Source organism: Balaenoptera ricei, chromosome 13 (assembly GCF_028023285.1).
Source record: "Balaenoptera ricei isolate mBalRic1 chromosome 13, mBalRic1.hap2, whole genome shotgun sequence".
Classification (NCBI taxonomy): Eukaryota; Metazoa; Chordata; class Mammalia; order Artiodactyla; family Balaenopteridae; genus Balaenoptera; species Balaenoptera ricei.
The window spans coordinates 8,354,330-8,372,860 of record NC_082651.1 but is presented as its reverse complement, the minus strand read 5'-3'; the positions used below and the strand labels follow the sequence as shown (position 1 = coordinate 8,372,860).

At 43.6% G+C, this 18,531-nt stretch overlaps 1 protein-coding gene across 2 annotated transcripts in view; it reads right to left on the bottom strand.

Moving 5' to 3' along the window:
- Positions 1-18,531, bottom strand: part of AFF3 (ALF transcription elongation factor 3) — a 562,822-nt gene that overhangs the window by 99,592 nt on the left and 444,699 nt on the right. The gene's annotated exons all lie outside the window — the stretch shown is intronic.

Here is an 18,531-nt window from a genome sequence, read left to right as displayed (position 1 = left end):
AGTCATAATTGGGAGGGGATCAAAGCATGGCCTCGAAGACCAGGGCTTCCTCACGGTGCATGCAGGAAATAAGGAGTGTCCACAGTCCATCTTCACCTTGGACACGACGTATGTCAAATTTACTGTTTACCAGGGACACCAATGTTTCCCACGCTATTCCTCATCACAAGTGGGTGGCGGACAAAATAGAATCTTCAGATTAGAAAAAAATGACACATCAGAACCATTATCTCTATTACAGAAAAGAAATACACCCTTGGTGATAGTTTCATATCCTTGGATCAGGCAGTCAGACCAACACTTACTGAATTCCTACTACATGAAGATGATTGCTCTGGGGTCTCAGGAGGAAAAAAGCAAAAGCAGAAGTGGTCATTGTCCTGGACAAGCTGAGCCCCCAGGTAGGGAGTCAGAATAGAGGTCCAGGGATGACTGGTAGACATTTACGAAGTAACATGCAAATAAAAAGATGAAGGTAGGACAGAGCTAGGAAGGGGCAGACATGAGTGGTGACTAATGGCTGGTGGATCTACAGCTCCTCAAACAGGGTGTGGAGCTGTTAGCAGGTGCTCTGGAAGTATCTGCAGAGTAAACATCAACGAATGAATCACTTAGGGGATCCTTCCCACTGAAATGTGGTCAGGCGAGAAGAGGCACCGGTGGTCCTGCACTAGACGGTGGAGAAAGGGCCTGTCCAAGCCCCTGGCAGTGGTTCTCACCTGGGCTACCCTCCCGCCAACCCCAGGAGCGTCTGGAATTGAGTCGGGGTGTTTCTGCATGTCACACTCATGAGGGGATCACTACTGGCAGTTAGTGCCTGGCCCCAGGGATGCTAACACTTTCCAAACGTCCGGAAGGTCCCCTTGTACAATCAGGAACTGTCCCCTTCAAATGACAAGGGTGTCTCTGTGGAGATGCTGCAGCAAAGTAGCAATGAAAGGCAGATCTGAAAGAAAGAACCCAGGGAACATGAGCTCCTGGGCCTGGCGCCACGAATGGAAAATAAATTAGTCAGAGAAACTTAGATAATTCCACAAGAGACGCAACCACAGTGAGTTAGGAAAAAGCATAAAATCTGTTGAACAGGGAATTGAGAGTCTTACATTCTGGGACAGGTTCTGCCTTTCATTTATATTATGGACCTGGAGTCTGGTCCTCGACCCAGGCCTCAGTTTCCAAACTACCCTTTCCTTCCCCAAATGGAGGCTGAGGGAGCCAGTCAAGGTCCAGGCTACTGTGGACAATCCAAGGGACAGGGGTCCCCTCCCTCCTCCCTGGATTCCAGGGAATGACAGCCCAAGTGACCTGGCATTCTAGTGTCACATTATTCGTTCAAGATAGAAAAGAAGAATAACTACAGTGCTTTCTCTTTGCGGGGACACCTGAGGGAGTTGAACGTGGCAGGGGGAAGAGGTGAGAAGCCGAGGAGGGCCTGGACAGCACTCCCTGCCCTCTCCTCTCTCTCCTTTGTCTGCGCTCTCCCGAGGGCCACCCCAGGAGCACGTTCACAAAAAGCACCCAGCAGGTGACAGGCAGCTGTCGTTGTTCCCAGGTTCATCTCCTAAAGCGTTCTCCCTCCCTCAGCAAGATGGCTTTCCATTTTCCGCAGTTATCCTTGAAAAGAACTTCACTCTCTAGTAAATATACAATATGTTTGGCTAAATATACAAAAAGTATTTGGAACTCCCCAAAGGGAAGATGGCACATATTATCAGCACAGTCTCTTATCATCTCAGCAGGAGGCACTGGAGACAGACTCCTGGAATGACAAAAATCAGGAGATGTGACTAAAAGGTCAACAGGAATCTCTCACATGGCATCTGAATTTTCGCCCAGCCCTGGATGTCAATTTTTTTTTAAAGTCTATTGATTCTCTTCTCTCCTGCCTGCAAATACTTCCCGCTGACTTTTCTGATAAGGAGACACAGCGCTTGTTGATGTGCAGTCTATAAGAAGATGATTTAAGAAGCAAAAGCAAAGCAAAACAAATCCAAAACAAGAAACTGAGATGCCCAACCGTCACTAGAATGCCTGCGAATTGATGCATCCCAGGTGGTGGTACCTGCTGAGAATAACTCCATAGGACTGACGTTGGTGAGTCCTCTAATGTAAGCTGAGTTGGAAGCTGGGAACAGGGGCTGCTTTCCTTTAGCAGATGGACATGATGCTGGGACCAAAAGGTCCTTCCGGGCTTAGACATCATGCATCTAGCCAGTCACCAAGCAATGTCTTTCTGTGACCCTCACTCTTCAATCTGCCACACGACTGCCTGCACTACTATTTTTAATGCCTGCTTTTGATTGTTCTATTTAATTTGTTGTTATTCTACATCATTCAAAACTTTACAGAGGAGGACTTATCCATCAAAAAGGAGACGAGAATATATTAAGTGTTTTAAATAACTCCTTGAGGAAAAAAAAAAAAACTTACGGCATTAAAACTGTATGTTATATACCAAAGCAAAGACCACCAACTTTTTCTTACTGGCTCCTCTCTTAAAATAAACTTTGGCTGTTGCACACTATTTTATTTTACTGTTGGAAAATAATAAAATAAATAAACACTGGAATTAAATAGCAGAGAAAAAAATTACTTAGGTGACTCATGATTGAAACCTGAAAAACTACTCATAGAAAACTAGATGAATTGCCCAATTTCCTTCTTTCAAGACTTGTACGTTACAGCAACCATATTTCTCTTTCTAAATCATCTCCTCACGTAACTTTCTTTTTATTCAGTTCTCAGCAAAATAGATTGAGAGCCTTAAGACAATGCGTCACTGATCTTTCCTGAGTTCATTACTCATTCATGAATGACTCTGAAGGGTAAGTCTGTGAGACAAAACAAGTTTTCTGCCAGAAATAATTATTTTCCAGGTTCTCTTTGAGAGATGACATCTTTTCTCTGTCTTTATTACAGCAAGCTGGGTGCTTGGGAACCTAATCAGTAGACTTGCAGGTTTCAACATACGCTAAATGAATTACCAGTCACAATCTGTTATTGAGGGGAAATCAAAGAGGAAATTAAGTGCCCTTACTGTAACTGGGTCGAGTGTAGAACAAGTTCATGGATATTGGAGGGGGAGAAAGCAAAGGGAAGAGGCTAGAATTCAGAGGGGTCTTAGCATAATCCAGTTTCTTTCTTACTTGATAGAAACAGAAACACCACGTTGACAGCTCCATAAAGCCATCTGCTGTACCTATCAAGTGCAGGGGCTGGGCTCTGCTTGGGTGACAGTCAAAACGGACAAAGCGGGCTTCCCTGGTGGCGCAGTGGTTGAGAGTCTGCCTGCCAATGCAGGGGACACGGGTTCGAGCCCTGGTCTGGGAGGATCCCACATGCCGCGGAGCAACTAGGCCCGTGAGCCACAACTACTGAGCCTGCGCGTCTGGAGCCTGTGCTCCGCAACAAGAGAGGCCGCGATAGTGAGAGGCCCGCGCACCGCGATGAAGAGTGGCCCCTGCTCGCCGCAACTAGAGAAAGCCCTCGCACAGAAACGAAGACCCAACACAGCCATAAATAAATAAATAAATTCTTAAAAAAAAAACAACAAGGGCTTCCCTGGTGGCGCAGGGGTTGAGAACCTGCCTGCCAATGCAGGGCACACGGGTTCGAGCCCCGGTCTGGGAAGATCCCACATGCCGCAGAGCGACTAGGCCCGTGAGCCACAATTACTGAGCCTGCGCGTCTGGAGCCTGTGCTCCGCAACAAGAGAGGCCGCGATAGTGAGAGGCCCGCGCACCGCGATGAAGAGTGGCCCCCGCTTGCCGCAACTAGAGAAAGCCCTCGCACAGAAACGAAGACCCAACACAGCCATAAATAAAAAAACAAACAAACAAAAAAACTTATAAAAAAAAAAAAAACTTATTAAAAAAAAAAAAAAAACAACAAAAAACGGACAAAGCTTTTGCCACATTGTACCTGGAGTTTACACGTGAGCCAGACATGAAAAGTTAAACACACACAAGCATTCTAGATCCTGGATCTAGACAAGGGCTATGACCAAAGAGGACAAGTGCTGTGAACCAGAATGTGAAGGGACCTCATTTGGAATGAGTGCTCAAGGAAGGTTCTCTAAGGAAGGGATAACAAAGCTGCCACAAGGAGGGCAAAGAAGAGCTACTGAATGAGAGAAGTAGGAATGCGGAAGGAAGGAAGGGAAAAGTGTTTGGGAGCAGAGGCCCGAGGCAGGCCTAGATCTCTGGTCAGTGGAGGAACTACAGGAAGGTTGCTCTCGGGGAGGTCAGTGAGCGGTGGGGACAGCGGCAGGTCCCAAGGGCTTTGGAGGTCAAGTTAAGGATTTTGGACATTATCCACAGCAATAAGAAGTCACTGAAAAGTTTACATGAGGGGAAGCTGGGCGAAGGATATATGGCAGAGGTCCCCAACCTTTTTGGCACCAGGGACTGGTTTCATGGAAGACAATTTTGCCAAGGACCGGGGGCGGGGGGGATGGTTCAGGCGGTAATATGAGCAATGGGCAGTGATGGGGAGCGGCAGATGAAGGTGTGCTCGCTTGCCCGCCGCTCACCTCCTGCTGTGCGGCCTGGTTCATAACAGGCCGTGGACCCCTGATATATGGGACCTGCCTGTACATTCTTTGCAACTTCTGGTGACTCTATATAATTAAAAAAAAAAGAGTAGGGAGTGAGGCAATATGACTCACACTTTTATTTATTTATTTATTTATTCATTCATTCATTTATTTATTTATGGCTACATTGGGTCTTCCTTGCTGCGCGTGGGCTTTAGTTGCGGCGAGCAGGGGCTACTCTTTATTGCGGTGCAAGGACTTCTCATTGTGGGGGCTTCTCTTGTTGTAGAGCACAGGCTCTAGGTACGCGGGCTTCAGTAGTTGTAGCATGGGGGCTCAGCAGTAGTGGCTCTTGGGCTCTATAGCGCAGGCTCTGCAGCTGTGGTGCACGGGCCCAGCTGCTCCACGGCATGTGGGATCCTCCCGGACCAGGGCTCGAACCCGTGTCCCCTGCATTGGCAGGTGGATTCTTAACCACTGTGCCACCAGCAAAGCCCTGACTTACACTTTTCAAATTCCCTTCTGGCCTTTGTGTGTTGAATGGATTGCGGCAGGAAGGGACAAAGTTGAAGGTCACTTGCAGTGATCCAGGCGAGAGAAGTGCACAGTAGCGGTGGAGATGGAGAAAGTTCGTGCTACATTTTGGAGGTAGGGTTGAAGGAACTGGTGATTGATTGAACGTGGGAAGTGGGGGAGGCGTCAGGAATGAGTCCCAGGTTCCTGGCTTGAGCACCTTGTACAGATCGAGAGCCACTGATGGGCAAGATGGGTGCAGGAGAAGACAAAGGCAGAGTTTAGGTTTGGGTGTGTACAAAACTCTAATTTGAAAAGACACATACACCCCAGTGTTCACAGGTGCATTATTTACAACAGCCAAGACATGGAAACAACCTAAGTGACCATCAACAGATGAATGGATAAAGAAGATGTGTTATGTATATACAATGGAATACTACTCAGCCATAAAAAAGAGAAGAATTTTGCCATTTGCAGCAACATGGATGGACTTGGAGGGCATTAATGCTTAGTGAAGTAAGCCAGAGAAAGACAAATACTGTATGATCTCACTTATATGTGGAATCTAAAAAATACAAGAAACTAGTGAATATAACAAAAAAGAAACAGACTCACAGATATAGAACAAACTAGTGGTTACCAGAGGGGGGGGCGGGGAGGGGCATAACAGGGGTGGGGAAGTGCGAGGTACAAAGTACTGGGTATAAGATAGGCTCAAGGATTTATTGTATAACATGGGGGGAATATAGCCAATATTTTGTAATAACTGTAAGTGGAAAGTAACCTTTAAAAACTGTATTTCCAAAATGCTATGATCTCTCCCTTGCCCCCCAAAAAAGTTTGGGTGTGTGAAGTTCAAGTTGTTTATGGGAAGTCAAGTGCAGATGTTAAACAGATGGTTGGATTTATGAGATTAAAGCTGTTAAATGACAATTAAGTACACAACATCCATATGTTTTTTTGGTTTTGTTTTTGTGTTTTTCGAGGGCCACTCTTCATCGCGGTGCGCGGGCCTCTCACTATCGCGGCCTCTCTTGTTGCAGAGCACAGGCTCCAGACGCGCAGGCTCAGTAATTGTGGCTCACGGGCCTAGCTGCTCCGCGGCATGTGGGATCTTCCCAGACCAGGGCTCGAACCCGTGTCCCCTGCATTAGCAGGCAGATTCTCAACCACTGCGCCACCAGGGAAGCCCCCATCCATATGTTTTTGACAAACGACAGTCATAAGAAGAAGATAGATGGCTTGATTTTCTGGATCTACATTTTGCTATTGTTCTAAGAGAAGAAGATCCAGGGTACAGCTGGTTAGAACACACCTTTGTTTCTGCACTCCATGTGGGACTGACCTCCATCTGTGCTACACACAGTATCAGGTTTATGACACTGACAGTCAAGGAGGTATCACTGCAGCAGTGATTGTAATCACATTGCTTCACCTGTGTTAGGACACTGTCTCCACATTTAATTACCTGAATAAATACTATCACAGCTAATCTTACTTCATTTGTGTTTTGCTGTTATTGGAAGAAGCCTGTGAAATTTATATGGACACGCCTGTCTTTCTAGGAATTCTGGCTGGTAAGGCCTTACTTTTTTCTTGTCATTCTTCTTCAAGTTAAGACTTGTTATTTATTAACTTATTTCCCTGTTTAATTTCCTTCTACCTCTATTAGCATATTTCATGTTTCGTTAACTTTTATGCTGTTGTTTTTCATTTTGGTCCCAGTTGATGAGTGTCTTAACTTTTTATGTTGTGAGCATCCATTTGGTGCTTTACAACCCATTTAGCAACATTTGTAAGACAAAGGAAAGAGTCTATTTCTGGTCTTTTTTTTTTTTTTTCTCAATCATGAGTACTTTGCGTTTTCGGATTCCTAGAAATGCTGTCTAGGAAGCATTTTGTTCAGTGGACTTTGACCTTATCCAGTACTCTACAGGGGTCAGGCAGAGTCAGGGAGGACAATATAATTTATCATCCAAATAAGAACAGTTCTGAGAGTGAAAGGGGGTGCTAACCAGGTGGGAGTCAGGGACAAGGGGAGAAAACCCTGCTTTTTTGGGGCACAATGTATGGTCATTCTAATAAAGATGACTCTACAAGTATAAACAAGATCAGGATGAGAGGACAGAAATTCAGGGGCTGAGGAACCTGCCAGTAATGAAAGCAAACAGCTGAACAGGGGTCAGCTGTGGACAAATCACCGCGACTCTTGGTGTCTCCTTATTTTTTTAATTTTTTAAATTTTATTTTTTTAAAATAAATGTTTTAGTTTTTTTCGTTAAACATACTTTCCCAGTATTTTTCTTTTTTTAAAAGAATTCATTTATTTATTTATTTTTGCTGTGTTGGGTCTTCGTTTCTGTGCGAGGGCTTTCTCTAGCTGTGGCAAGCGGGGGCCACTCTTCATCGCGGTGCGCGGACCTCTCACTATCGCAGCCTCTCTTGTTGCGGAGCACAAGCTCCAGACGCGCAGGCTCAGTAGTTGTGGCTCACGGGCCTAGCTGCTCCGCGGCATGTGGGATCTTCCCAGACCAGGGCTCGAACCCGTGTCCCCTACATTGGCAGGCAGATTCTTAACCTCTGCGCCACCAGGGAAGCCCTTGGTGTCCCTTTAAATCAAGCCAGCACTTCTCCTGTTCTCTCTCCAGTTCGTCCTCTTTCTCTTTAGAGTCTGCCTACAACCCAAGGTCCTTTTCATGAAGCTTGCCTCGACAGCTCAAGCTCTTGCTGACCCTCTGCTCTCAGAGCTCCTGGTCTAGAACATGGCTTAGCGCTGGGTTCTATTCTTTCCTGGGGAGCTTGCCATCTGCTTCATGGAAATTTTAGTCTTGGCTAAAAATTCAAGTTCCTTGAAGATCACTGAAGGCAGAGATCCCAGCTCATCCTCCTTCCACCGGAAAGAGCTTCCTGCTGACGGACAGCACCTGCCGTGTGATTCGCCAGTAGGATGTGAGTAGGTAACTTCTGGTGATAACAAATGTTACTAACTGCCATGGCTCCAATTTCAGAGCTTTGTTGAAATACATTTTTTCCCCCTTAGCTGTATATTCTTTCTCTATTTTACTATCTTGAAAAACTAGGGTACACATTTCTCTTTAGAGAAATTTTGACTGGTTGTTTTATTTTAACTGTGTGGCTTGGATTTGCATATGTCTACCAGAAATTTGATAAAGACAATAACAGACATTTATTAGTACCTAGTATATCCTATGGGAAGTGCTGATTAAAGTCGATGACACCAGATGGTTTGCTGGATAACATTATCTCATAATTCGGATTCCGGTTCCAATTGACTGATTTGGGGGCATTATTTGAGGTTGGGGTCTGTCCAAATTTGGCAACTCAAATCTTCTGAGAGGGATTATTAAGGGAGGCACTCTTGTCTTCACTGGGCATTTCCAGGACATTTTATTCTAGAGATAACACTATGAATAATTGGTGACATCTACCATGTGGCCCCTTCTGCTTCCAGGCCCTGGAGGCTTTTGCCATCAAAACAGAAAACTTGGGGGCAGCTGCTATGAGCTAGGAGAAAGAAGGGAAGGTGTGGGGATGGTGTGAGTACATGCCCCGGGGGCTGTCCCTCACCCACAGTGACTGATGTCAGAGTCCTCCCAGCAGGCGGGGGCCCCACTGAGGGTCTGGATGGTATGAGGCACCCTGAGTGATGGGCCATACTGACTGCCATGAGGGCAACACGATGGGTCAGAGGATCCCCGTGGATTCCTGGAGGCTGTCTGTGCACCAGGGGTGGCTGGCGTGGAGGTGGTCAGAGGTCAGTCTGAAGTGGGCGGGTGGTGGCAGGAAGATCCATGGCCGTGCATGAGGCTATTAGTGTGGGTGCTGGGAGGGAGAAGTGTGCTGGGTGACATTCAGCCCCAGGCCAGGTCCTGGGGAGCAACTTGCGCTTCAAGAGCTGTGGCATCACTGTCCCATGGCAAGTAGCTTCTTCTACCTGGTCATCTGGAATATTTACCCCATAAAGGACTGGACTTAGGGAGGCTAGATACCAGCTGCTTGAGAATAGGAAGTGGGTACCAGTTACATGACGGAACAATGTTTGGTACAAGGTCTAACCAATAGCACAAGGCACATAAATGCTTGACGAATATAATGTCACTAGGTCACCAAGCCATAAATGGTGCCCTTCCTGAATCCCTGAGGAATGATGGATTAGCTTTTATCTCATTCATTCATTCAATTTGGTCTCATTCCAAAAACGATTTGTGTCAGAGGATGGGACAACCGGGCTTTAGTCTTTAACAGATTCTAAAGTTTATTCAAGCTTCTGTTAGTACAATTACAATTTTTTTTAAAAAAATATTTTTTTTAAATAAATGAACAAGGCAGTCTTTTGCTTTTAAACAGGCATCACCCTTCAATTGCCAATTACCCTTTTAGATAAGAGGATCTGACAAATCTTTGCTGAACTATTATTTTGTTAAAAATCAAAATGGCACTCTCTATGTACTGGCTTCCTTCTAAGAAATTCACCTTTTTCCTTGTGGCATTTTTCACTAAAAGCTTCTATCGAGGTACTATATAAGGAACTATTTTACTCTATGTGACCCCTGCTGGGCAGGTGGTAAATTACTAATCTTTCTTCTCCTCTCTCTGCCTCCTTCCCCCCTCCTTACTCTCTCCCCTAAATTGCCAGCTCACCATCCTCACTTCCTCCTCTGACTTCTAGATCTATTCTTCTATCATTAGCTCCTTGCCTTTGCTTAGATAAATCAATTTTCTGGCTTCTTCCTGTACTCCTCTCCTTTTATTACCTATAAGCCTAAAAAAAGTTCCAGCAATGTAAATAAAGAACATTTCTGGGGAGAAGGGGAAGAGGACGGAGGGAGGGGGGAAGATGTTAAAATGTACAGTTTAATGGTTTTACACTAATATCTATTTATTGTAATATAAAATACTTTCTTTTTTAAATTGAAGTATAGGTGATTTACAACATTGTGTTAGTTTCAGGCGTACAGCAAAGTGATTCAGCCATATATGTATATATAAATATATACACACATGTGTATATATATTTTTTTCAGATTCCTTTTCATTATAGGTTATTACAAGATATTGAATATAGTTCCCTGTGCTATACAGTATATCCTTGTTGTTCATCTATTTAATTTTATTTTTTTTAATTTATTTATTTTATTTTTGGCTGCGTTGGGTCTTCGTTGCTGTGTGCGGGCTTTCTCTAGTTGCAGCGAGCGGGGGCTCCTCTTCGTTGTGGTGCGTGGGCTTCTCACTGCAGTGGCTTCTCGTTGCGGAGCACAGGCTCTAGGCACGCGGGCTTCACTAGTTGTGGCACGTGGGCTCTAGAGTGCAGGCTCAGTAGTTGTGGCACGTGGGCTTAGTTGCTCCGTGGCATGTGGGATCTTCCTGGACCAGGGCTCGAACCTGTGTCCCCTGCATTGGCAGGCGGATTCTTAACCACTGTGCCACCAGGGAAGCCCATCTATTTTACACATAGTGGCGAGTATCTGTTAATCCCATACTACTAATTTCTCTTTCCCCCCTTACTCTTTGGTAACCACAGGATTGTTTCCTATGTTTGTGAGTCTGTTTCTGTTTTGTAAATAACTCATTTGTATTATTTTTTAGATTCCACATATAAATGATATCATATAATATTTGTCTTTGTCTGATTTACTTCACTCAGTATGATAATCTCTAGGTCCATTCATGTTGCTGCAAATGGCGTTATTTCAGTATTTTTTATGTCTGAGTAGTATTCCATTGTATGTATGTACCACATCGTCTTTATCCATTCATCTACTGATGGACACTTAGGTTGCTTCCATGTCTTGGCTGTTGTAAATAGTGCTGCTATGAACATTGGGGAGAATATATCTTTTCGAATTAAGAGTTTTCACCTTTTCCAGATATATGTTCAGGAGTGGGATTGCTGGATATATGGTAACTCTATTTTTAGTTTTTTAAGGAACCTCCATATTGTTCTCCATAGTGGTTACACCAATGTACATTCCCACAAACAGTGTAGGATGGTTCCCTTTTCTCCACACCCTCTTCAGCATTTATTATTTGTAGATTTTTTAACGATGGTCATTCTGACCAGGGTAAGGTGAGCTGATACCTCATTGTAGTTTTGACTTTCATTTCTCTAATAATGAGCGACGATGAGCATCTTTTCATGGGCCTCTTGGCCATCTGTATGTGTTCTTTGGAGAAATGTCTATTTAGATCTTCTGCCCATATTTTGATTGGGTGGTTTGTTTTTAAAATATTTTCTATTAATCTACTTTAGCATTTTTGTCTACTGACATTAAGATATTGGAACAGAGGTTTAGTGAAGTTGGCTTGCTCATGGTCAGAGTCGGTAAGTAAGGGAACCAGGCCAGTGAAGTACCACAGAGCACCCCGGTCCTGCCTCTGCCGGGTTGTGGACTATTCAGGGCAGAGACTGAAGGGAAGGGGACCAGATACATTTTGGATTCTGCCAATCCCAGCCAAGACAACTGATGGGATACTGAGCAGACGTAAACAGACACGGGGGCAAGCTTCCTCTGGGTATGCTAATGCAGAAGCAGCAAGGAGTCGTCTCTTAGATGTCTGCAAAGAAGACAGGACGGCTTTAGGTTTTTGAGACTAATCTTGATTCCTCAAGCGGTTTATAGGCAGAAGCATATGGGTCATTTAGAGCTTGCCCGAAACTCCCGGGGAAGAATTCTTTTTACCTCCAGGGCTCACTATGACGGGACTACACATGTAAAGGAAGTGCCTGCCTGAGTCAGGTCTGGTGCTGTTGGATGAAGGTGAAAGATCCAAGCTCGGCTGTCAACTCTCAGATCTGTGAGAATGGCAGCAGCTTTTGGATTCTGGGGCAGAGCGCTGGCAAGGCAGTAACACCTTCCATGTGAATGAGTCCGTGTGTGTGCGCGCGCGCCCGTGCGTGTGTGCGCGTGCACGTGCTTGTCAACTTCACGTTGAAAGCAAGCAAGAAGAACCAACTAATGATAGCTGAGCTGCCTGGAGACACGCTACAGGTAGTGCATGGATTGCAATTCCTGGTTCTTGGGAATGGGAGGCTAAAGTTGGAGAGTGCAGGGTGATGCAATCCAGGCCCCGCAGCTTCTACGTGGCTGCCTGGCTTTCTGGCCTGCTCCTCAGGGCTTTGGTCAGCCATACACTCCTGCAACTCTTCTCACAGTGCTATTTCAGTACAGGCCAGACTCTGAGCACAGCCAAGATGATGATGGCCCAGTAATAACTCTCATCTTTGGCAGAGCACGTGGACACGGGGATTGCTCACTCCCCACTTTGGTGGGTTTGCCGAATGCCTTTTGGAGCTTTTAACAGAATCCTTACTTTACCTTCATACGATGCTTTGGTGGAGTCCCATTTACTTTTTCTTTCTTTCTTTTTTTTTTTAAATTCCGGCAGTTTATTAGGTTAGCGGTTGGTTTAATTCAGCAGCTAAATAGATGTTATCCAGAGACCCGCTTTGTTCTGTGTTTACATTGTCAACGTCACTGCCTCAGTAGGTGGTTGGTTCTTACTAATGCAACCAGAGCCCAGGTTGTGGAATACAAATGTTACTTTGTTTTTGCTTAAAGACAAGATGCAAGTAACGTAACTATTTTGATAGTTTTGTTAAAATAATGCAACCTGTGCATGAAGAACCAAAATCTAAGTCTGGCTTTCTGTTTTCGCAAAACATCTCTTTTAGTCAGACAAAGTAGCAATATTTGAAGGTAAAAATAGGTTTGTCATGGTTAGGTAAGAGTCTCATAATTGCAGTTTGCAAACCAATTATATAACATAAGAGAAAAGCTGAAGCAATACTGATTGTTTTATTATTGGTATTAGGATTTTCACCTCTCAAGTGACCACTGCTTGATGGTTTACACCTGAAAATGTTTTCACATATAACATGTAATCACACCCTCTTCCTTCAACTGCCTTGGACTTCTAAGAATGAAGTCCAGGTAGAAAGGAGAGGTACCCAGAAACATGTTGCTGAATCAGATCTCCACAGAGAGAGATTCTGGCTAACCCACACTCTAGCACTTTTCTATGTGAAGAGGACCATGTCTGGTGACATTTCAGAAACCGTCTGGTCTACTTCTTTGTTTTTTTTTCTTCTTGGCTGCACCGCGTGGCATGCAAGATCTTAGTTCTGTGACCAGGGATCGAACCCATGCCCCTTGGGTGGAAGCGCGGAGTCTTAACCACTGGACCACCAGGAAAGTCCCTGGTCTGCTTCTTGTTTCACTCGGCACAACTTGCTGGCTAAAGATCTGGTCAGCATGGAACTGCAAGTGCCCAGGGGCACTGAATTCCTGCAAATGATTTTGCTCCAGTAGAAACAAGAGGTTAAGATAGTCTCCTGAGAAAATCTGTGCTTCTGAGATAACCGGCCCCACTTGGAGAAGATTTGGAAAAACACAAACACAAACAAAACTTTCCGAGTGCATATCTGGACCAGACACCTGAATGACTGCAGGTAAATCCTTTCCTATATGAAAGCCCCCAAGCCTGGATATGAGTGATAGCACAGACTCCAAGGAGCATCCAGTCTTGAATGGTTACAATTCTGCAAAAGCTATTGAAGAAAAAACCCCCATAAAAGTCACAGGACAAAGGGCTATTCCTCTGAGTTAAATAGCAGTGTCCTCCGGAGGGAGATTTCCACTTCCTCTGCCAACCAGCAACCCGGCTGGCAGTTGTATTTGAGAAGAGCATGCCTATCCAATAATGGTACATGGCCCTTCTTCTGTTTTCTGAATGGAGTCTATTTTGGTGGTACTGATATGCACCGTTAAAAAAGCTTGGCTTAGTTTCCAGAATGTAGCTTCCTCTGAATTCTTCAACTTAACAAAGCCATGATTCTCCGTTTTTGTGTTAATTGCATGTTTGCCCAAATTTAGTGGATCATCTCTTAATTTTTATATAATATTGTCATTTTCCAGATATCCACTGAGGGTCCTCAGATTGAAATTAGTCACATCCTATGATCCAAGCTGGGTGGACACAACTAAACCTCCATCAATCTCAGGTCCCCAGAGGAGGTCTGAGAAAAAAAGTGAGGAGATGGGGTTGTGAGCCGTTGTATATCTGTGCTCTGTGACATTTAGGTTTGCTGACCATTTCAATTTTGGAAATGACAGTTGATTAACATAAAAAAAGACAACTACTTTTTTGTGTATCTCCACGAATGCTTGTGCTTCTCACAAATGTTTATAAAGAGTGGCATGATGTAATAAAACTGGCCTTCTTAAAAGAGTTTTGCATTTGCCTCTGGTGACAGTAAAATTTTATTTATAAAATATTACTTAAGTAAGCTTTAGGGCTGTTAAACAAACAAATAAACAAAGAGACAAAAACCTCCTGTTGAACATTCGTGTTTCACTGACTGTGCCTGAAGGTTTGAATTATGATTACTTCACATACAGATGACAAAGATCTGATAGTTTTCAATGAGCGTTACTGTGCTGTTTCCATATTAGAAAGAAACCAACTTGTCAGTATAATTAAACTGGATAGGTAGCTTAGGTTCAACATTAATGCAGGACTAAAAATTAAAAAAAACATAAACTACTCTTTTTTTTTCTATTTTTGCTGTTAGGTTTAATATATGTAATATATACTTTTTTGTATAGTCATTGAGAACAGGGCATTTCCCAGCATTTAAAAAGTACTTTAGATTTTTGAGGTTAAATTATCATAATGAATATTACGAATGTGTAATTCATCAAGACCAACAAAGCCAGCGTCTTGCACAATATTTTACATTTAGTAGGCACACAAGATTCTTCTCAGAATGACTCCTTTGGAAAAATGTTTTAGCTCTTGTTGGCTACAAATCCCATCTACGATATAGTTCATTTCTAATGTAGGAGAAACTTGATTTTGGAGCTCACCCCTCAAACCTGGTCCTGATTACTGCTTCAACTCCTGTTTATATAATTCTACACAATTTTGGCAGGATTCAAGAGCACATACCAGGGTGTTGGCTTTTATGAATCTCCTGGGATGTGAATGTCAAGCTGACTGGATGAACTCTGGCCACAAATCCCAGACAAGCACAATGACTCTATTTATTCAGACTTGGCCGCCTGAATGCAGATTGACTCTGTGGGTAATAAATTTTCACAGGCCAAGAACTTCAGCATCAACCAAGCTGATTCCGAGAAGAAAAATACACCCAGGGAAGTGGAGCTGGGCTGCAAAAATCTCCTATATTTTTATTTCACATCTGCATATCATTCAGCTAATACATCTGGTGACGGATGGACACACACTGCTGATGGCTTCAGAGGTTCTTCTGAAAAGCTCTGCTTTCTGTTATGCAATTGTCATATTCAAAAGGAACAAGGAAAAAAATGAACAGCGGCCATTACAATTGGCAATCTGCTTTTAATATTACACCCAGAGCTGATGTTACTTATGCAGTGACCTCTACGGTCAACAGCAGAAAACTGAGATGGGAATGTTCCTTGTGCTTCTTAAGAAACCAACGTTAACAAAAGGCAGTTAAGAACTGCAATTCAGTGCTCAGAGCAATCTCACCACCTATAATCCTGACACCTTGATGAGCGAAGCTTTAGTCACTCTGAGAGGACCCAGATTCTTTTTGAGAGACATGATTAGTACTCCATGCATTAAGAATAAGAAAAGAAGTGGCTCTTTAACTTGCAGATTTATGCTAATTACCTGGATATCTATTAAATGAATTGTGTGCTCTCCAAATATTGATTGGGGATTAAAAGGTAACTTTTCTTCATTGTGAGGAGTAAATGATGCCAGTAGGAAAATTTCCCTCTACAGATTATATCCCATGATCACTGCCTGTAAAATTAAAACTGTCAGTTTAAGTGGATAAACCATGCTCATTTAAAGAGAAAAATGTAGTTATATAATTAAAATGAAAAGACTGCCTAATATGTGTGGATAATGTAATTACTGGAAGCTGCAGGCACATACACAGACATTCAGTTTGGATCCCTGCTCCTTACTTCCCGGCGCTTATGTATCTGTCATCTCTGCAAGACTGTGTGCAGTTGACACGATCTTAGCTGCTCCTTGTTGAGTGTCTTATTCACGTGGCCCTGTCCTCATGCCTTAGCTGTAATCATTTCATCTAGATATTTGCTGTGTCCAACCTCCCAAGCTTACCCTCCTCACTTGAGAGGCAGAACTCATTTTTTTTTTAAATAACCTGAAATCTGCCTTTTATTTATTTATTTATTTATTTAATTTTTTTTGGCTGTGCCAGGTGGCACGCGGGATCTTAGTATCCCGACCAGGGATCCAACCCGTGCCCCCTGCAGTGGAAGCACGGTGACTTACCACTGGGCCGCCAGGGAAGTCCCAGAACTCTTTTTTTTTTTTTTTTTTACTAAATGGGAAGATAGGCAATATAATTCATTTCTCCCTTCCAAATCCATTTTAAAAATGGCTGAGTACTTAGTACCTTCAGGAATCATTTTGTCTTAAATCGTCTAACTCCTTCACTTTCTTCCAAAGAAACACTGGCATCTAGAATTGTCAAAACCAAGAGCCACGGGTTTTAACTGGAGATCAAACAAACTGCCACACATATCTTGTGTCCTTCCTTCATTTACTCAGACACAAAATCTGATTCTCAAATCATTTGTCCTGTTTCTAGTTTGAACCTCATCAAGTATGAAAATTATAGGAGCAAACATGAGAATACGACTCCATTTCCATTAAACCTCCACATTTTCTAAACCTGGTCACAATCCTAGCTCTAGAGGTGACAGTCAAAATGCTACAGTTTTTGAAAGGGAAGGCTGTGAAGAAATGCACTCTCTTGGTTTTGGAAGCTTCTGTTTGAGATAACTTCTGGAAAGTTATAACCTCAATATGGCTTGGCATGAAGCATATTTAAGTAGTGACTATTGACGTTTCTACAGAGATTGGATAAATGCTTTTCTCCTAAATAGGTAGGTGATTTGTGTATTTATCTACAGACAATTTTTGTCCTTGGGTCTATGTTTTTTTCTTCTTTGTCAACACTTTTGATCTTTGGATAGGACTAATTTGAAAAAAAAATCACAGTGTTTAATAAAAAAAAAAAAAAAAAAAAAAGGGAGACCCAAAGTCATCTTTGATACTGGACAACAGACAGCAGGAAATACTCTCAATTCAACAACATTATGCATCATTCATGCATCCATTCAGCAAGTATCCAGCACCTCTGCTGTGCCAGATACAGTTCCTGCCCTCAGGAAATTTCCAGTCTGGTTGGTTGAGATACTTAAAAAAGTAAACGTGGGGCTTCCCTGCTGGCGCAGTGGTTGAGAGTCTGCCTGCCAGTGCAGGGGACACGGGTTCGAGCCCTGGTCTGGGAGGATCCCACATGCCGCGGAGCGGCTGGGCCCGTGGGCCACAATTACTGAGCATGCGCGTCTGGAGCCTGTGCTCCGCAACAAGATAGGCCGCGATAGTGAGGAGCCCACGCACCGTGATGAAGACTGGCCCCCGCTTGCCACAACTAGAGAAAGCCCTTGCACAGAAACGAAGACACAACACAGCCATAAATAAATAAATTAAAAAAGTAAACGTACTACACAACTAAAATTATGATGAGACCTAAGAATAAAGTTTAGGTTATTGTGACACGGACTAACCGGGGGTCCAAGTTAGATAACTGGAGACTCCCTGATGAAGTGAAATTTATGCTGCACCTCCAAGATGAGTAGGTATTAATGGGGCAAAAATCAGGGGAGAGAGGCCTATGGAGGCCCTGAGGCAGCTGAGTTTGGCTTGTTGGAGGAGCTGAAAGAAGACCCATGGGGTGGAAGTACCATGAACCATGTCAGTGTGAAGTGAAGGGGAAGCCTTGAGTGAAGCCAGCTGTGTAGGGTACTGTCGGCCACACTACAGGCTCTGGATTGTACCCCAAGTGAAATGGGAACCCATTTAAGATTTTAGACCAAGGAATGTCTTGATCTGATTTTGATGCTCTGACTTGATCTTTTTCAAAAGATCCCTGTGAGGAAGTTGTATTATAGAGGGGGGAGAAGAGAAATATGTTGATTTCTACTGGACTGGTTTACACTAGCCAGGATGGAAAGAGGTGGATAGACTAATATTTGTGAATTTATAGGGCTTAGAGATAAAATTAACATTTGAGTGAGGAATAGGGAGTCGTCAAGGATAAGCCCGATGTTTCTAGACTTAAACAACTGGGCGCCTGGCAGTTCTAGGTTTAGAAATGGTAACAGTCACAAGAGGAACATATTTGTGTGTGGATAGGTAGAGGGGTGGCAAGGACCAGAACTCCAGTTTGGCACAAATTGGATTTGAAATGCTTGTGAGACATCCAAGTGGAAAAGTCAAACAGGTCTGTGGTTAAGAAGAGAGTTCTGAGCTGAGGATATAATTTTAGAAATTGTAAGTATATAGAAATTGAAGGTCATGGGAATTGATGAGATCATCCAGAGAGAGACAGAGAGACAGAGAGGACGTGGAGAAGAAAAATCAGAAAT